This window comes from Osmerus eperlanus, chromosome 4 (genome assembly GCF_963692335.1).
Source record: "Osmerus eperlanus chromosome 4, fOsmEpe2.1, whole genome shotgun sequence".
NCBI lineage: Eukaryota > Metazoa > Chordata > Actinopteri > Osmeriformes > Osmeridae > Osmerus > Osmerus eperlanus.
In genome coordinates, this window is record NC_085021.1 from 970,601 (window position 1) to 975,600 (window position 5,000).

Here is a 5,000-nt window from a genome sequence, read left to right on the forward strand (position 1 = left end):
GCTGCCTTCCTTGGATGTGGTAGCCGTTTCTCAGGCTCCCTCTCCGGAATCGAACCCTGATTCCCCGTTACCCGTGGTCACCATGGTAGGCACAGAAAGTACCATCGAAAGTTGATAGGGCAGACATTCGAATGAGACGTCACCGCCACGGAGGGCGCGCGATCGGCTCGAGGTTATCTAGAGTCACCAAAGCGTCCGGGGCCGGCAGAGACCCCGAAGGGCCGGCCCACCGTCCCCGCATGGGTTTTGGGTCTGATAAATGCACGCATCCCCGCAAGGGTCAGCGCTCGTTGGCATGTATTAGCTCTAGAATTGCCACAGTTATCCAAGTAACGTTGGAGCGATCAAAGGAACCATAACTGATTTAATGAGCCATTCGCAGTTTCACTGTACCGGCCGTGTGTACTTAGACTTGCATGGCTTAATCTTTGAGACAAGCATATGCTACTGGCAGGATCAACCAGGTAGCCTTCTCCAGGGCTCCACGCGGAGCACCCGACGGGAGGCCCCCCGGGATCCCCACGACATACCCTCTCCCCCGGGGTCGGGGGGTAGGGACGGCCGAGCCGGACCCGGGAGACACCGTCAGCAAGGACGGGCTGGGTAGGACGCCAACCGGTATACCGAGAGCAGGTTTTGCGAAACATCATGTCTCTGACGCCGACGCGTAGCGGGGTGGACAACACCAGGGTGTGAGCCAGGAGTGCCACTCCCCGCGCCGGAACGCCATCGTAGGACCTCCAAGACAGACGGTGCTCCTTGGCCTCGCACCGAACATTTCTCCCAGGAGCCTCGAGGCACACGGGCCCCGCTCTTGGCTACCCGGGACAAGGGACTGACCCCCCAGTGCCGAAGGAACCGTCCACCTGTATGGTGGGGGCCCTCCTATCATGGGGGTCGAGAACGCCATTCGGTCAGGTGGGTGACGGTGTCACGATGGTCTGTGTGTGTGGTATGGATCAGGCCCTTGCTGGAGCTTCAGAACGGCCAAAAAAAAAAAAAATGACCCAAAACACGCCACCTACCGGCCGCTCGCGGGTGCCCGGGGTCGGGGTATGGGTCTAGCCTGTGCCGGGGCTTCAAATATGGGAAAAAAAAAAATTCAAAAAAAGCGCCCCCAACCGGCCGTTACGGTATACGGGGGGCCCCCCGGGAAGTGCCGTGGTCGGGGTATGGCTCAGGGACTCGCTGGAGCTTCAGAACGGCCAAAAAAAAAAAAATGACCCAAAACACGCCACCTACCGGCCGCTCGCGGGTGCCCGGGGTCGGGGTATGGGTCTAGCCTGTGCCGGGGCTTCAAATATGGAAAAAAAAAATTTTTCAAAAAAAGGGCCCCCATCGGCCCCCCGGGTGGTGCCGGGGTCGGGGGGCATGATTCTGGGGCGCCCCGGAGCCAAGTAGGCGCCTGGAGGAAAGCGAAAAAAAACTTTAACTTTTTTTGACCACCAGGGGTGGGGGGGTCTCGTGCCCCATCGGGTGCCCGCCCCGAGTGCCTCTCATGGCGGATACGTTTTCACCCGCGAGCGGGAGACACATGTGGTGCACATGGTTCATTGGGCTTGTGTGGTATGGGCAAAACCACTGTAAAGTCATACTGCCATTGACTTCCATTCATTTTCCCAGGATGACTTATATACTCTATGGTAGCTGTCTGGTGGACTGGGGGTCGCGACAATGTTACGCTTGTAAATCAGAAGCTGGGAAATGCATTGGGAAGCTGGGAAAACCGTTTTTCGAGCTCATTTTCGGTTCCGCCGAACGGATTTTGATCAAAATAGGCTCATTCGAAAGGTATTAACCGGGGGCACACGGAAAACCGGGACTTATAACGCGCACGTGCGCGTGCGCGAAACCGGAAGCGAAAGAAAACTTCAAACGGAGCTACAACCGTGAACGGAGCTGAAACCGGCGAAAAATTTCAACGCACGCCGTCGCGCCCCACTCCAACTTAAATAACAAAACTGTCCCTATCGAAATCGGTTGGATAAAACGGAAACGGGAAGCGAAAGAAAACGTTAAACGTCTACACCGAAATGGCCATAGTCAGTTCCAATGAAAAAACAACTCTCACGTGTGTGCCCCACTCTAAAGCAGTGTATAAAACTATCCCCAGTGAAATCAGAGCTACACAACGAAAACGGGAAGCCAAACAAAACTTTAAACGGACCCACCGAATTGGATATCATCAATCCTGGGAAAATAACCACACACACCGCTGCCCCCCGTGCCAACTTGAATTTAGAAACCGTCCCCAGCGAAATCCCACGTTCGGGCGAATAACTGTGAATTTTAAGCCCCCGTTTCTCTCAAGCTGGAAACGTGCATTCAAAGCTGGGAAAAGGTGCTCATTGACAGGCATCTCCACTTCGGGACCTCGTAGCACCTTCACCCGGGTGGCGTTGGAAAGGTCTGGGCGAGGGGCACACGGGGAGGTCAGGCTCGCCACGCGCACGCGCTTCCCCGCGAAACGGGAGCCCAAACAAAACTTTAAACGGACCCACCGAATTGGGGATCATCAATCCTGGGAAAATAACCACGCACACCGCTGCCCCCCGTGCCAACTTGAATTTAGAAACCGTCCCCAGCGAAATCCCACGTTCGGGCGCAAAACTGCACGTTTGGAGCCACATTTTGTCTGAAGCTGGAAACGTGCATTCAAAGCTGGGAAAAGGTGCTCATTGACAGGCATCTCCACTTCGGGACCTCGTAGCACCTTCACCCGGGTGGCGTTGGAAAGGTCTGGGCGAGGGGGACACGGGGAGGTCAGGCTCGCCACGCGCACGCGCTTCCCCGCGAAACGGGAGCCCAAACAAAACTTTAAACGGACCCACCGAATTGGGGATCATCAATCCTGGGAAAATAACCACACACACCGCTGCCCCCCGTGCCAACTTGAATTTAGAAACCGTCCCCAGCGAAATCCCACGTTCGGGCGCAAAACTGCACGTTTGGAGCCACATTTTGTCTGAAGCTGGAAACCTGCATTCAAAGCTGGGAAAAGGTGCTCATTGACAGGCATCTCCACTTCGGGACCTCGTAGCACCTTCACCCGGGTGGCGTTGGAAAGGTCTGGGCGAGGGGCACACGGGGAGGTCAGGCTCGCCACGCGCACGCGCTTCCCCGCGAAACGGGAGCCCAAACAAAACTTTAAACGGACCCACCGAATTGGGGATCATCAATCCTGGGAAAATAACCACGCACACCGCTGCCCCCCGTGCCAACTTGAATTTAGAAACCGTCCCCAGCGAAATCCCACGTTCGGGCGCAAAACTGCACGTTTGGAGCCACATTTTGTCTGAAGCTGGAAACGTGCATTCAAAGCTGGGAAAAGGTGCTCATTGACAGGCATCTCCACTTCGGGACCTCGTAGCACCTTCACCCGGGTGGCGTTGGAAAGGTCTGGGCGAGGGGGACACGGGGAGGTCAGGCTCGCCACGCGCACGCGCTTCCCCGCGAAACGGGAGCCCAAACAAAACTTTAAACGGACCCACCGAATTGGGGATCATCAATCCTGGGAAAATAACCACACACACCGCTGCCCCCCGTGCCAACTTGAATTTAGAAACCGTCCCCAGCGAAATCCCACGTTCGGGCGCAAAACTGCACGTTTGGAGCCACATTTTGTCTGAAGCTGGAAACCTGCATTCAAAGCTGGGAAAAGGTGCTCATTGACAGGCATCTCCACTTCGGGACCTCGTAGCACCTTCACCCGGGTGGCGTTGGAAAGGTCTGGGCGAGGGGCACACGGGGAGGTCAGGCTCGCCACGCGCACGCGCTTCCCCGCGAAACGGGAGCCCAAACAAAACTTTAAACGGACCCACCGAGCTGGGGACGGCTTTTTCCGGGAAGATAACCGCGCACACCGCTGCCCCCCGTGCCAACTTGAATTTAGAAACCGTCCCCAGCGAAATCCCACGTTCGGGCGCAAAACTGCACGTTTGGAGCCACATTTTGTCTGAAGCTGGAAACCTGCATTCAAAGCTGGGAAAAGGTGCTCATTGACAGGCATCTCCACTTCGGGACCTCGTAGCACCTTCACCCGGGTGGCGTTGGAAAGGTCTGGGCGAGGGGCACACGGGGAGGTCAGGCTCGCCACGCGCACGCGCTTCCCCGCGAAACGGGAGCCCAAACAAAACTTTAAACGGACCCACCGAATTGGGGATCATCAATCCTGGGAAAATAACCACACACACCGCTGCCCCCCGTGCCAACTTGAATTTAGAAACCGTCCCCAGCGAAATCCCACGTTCGGGCGCAAAACTGCACGTTTGGAGCCACATTTTGTCTGAAGCTGGAAACCTGCATTCAAAGCTGGGAAAAGGTGCTCATTGACAGGCATCTCCACTTCGGGACCTCGTAGCACCTTCACCCGGGTGGCGTTGGAAAGGTCTGGGCGAGGGGCACACGGGGAGGTCAGGCTCGCCACGCGCACGCGCTTCCCCGCGAAACGGGAGCCCAAACAAAACTTTAAACGGACCCACCGAGCTGGGGACGGCTTTTTCCGGGAAGATAACCGCGCACACCGCTGCCCCCCGTGCCAACTTGAATTTAGAAACCGTCCCCAGCGAAATCCCACGTTCGGGCGCAAAACTGCACGTTTGGAGCCACATTTTGTCTGAAGCTGGAAACCTGCATTCAAAGCTGGGAAAAGGTGCTCATTGACAGGCATCTCCACTTCGGGACCTCGTAGCACCTTCACCCGGGTGGCGTTGGAAAGGTCTGGGCGAGGGGCACACGGGGAGGTCAGGCTCGCCACGCGCACGCGCTTCCCCGCGAAACGGGAGCCCAAACAAAACTTTAAACGGACCCACCGAGCTGGGGACGGCTTTTTCCGGGAAGATAACCGCGCACACCGCTGCCCCCCGTGCCAACTTGAATTTAGAAACCGTCCCCAGCGAAATCCCACGTTCGGGCGAATAACTGTGAATTTTAAGCCCCCGTTTCTCTCAAGCTGGAAACGTGCATTCAAAGCTGGGAACAAGGGCTTCATGTACAGGCAT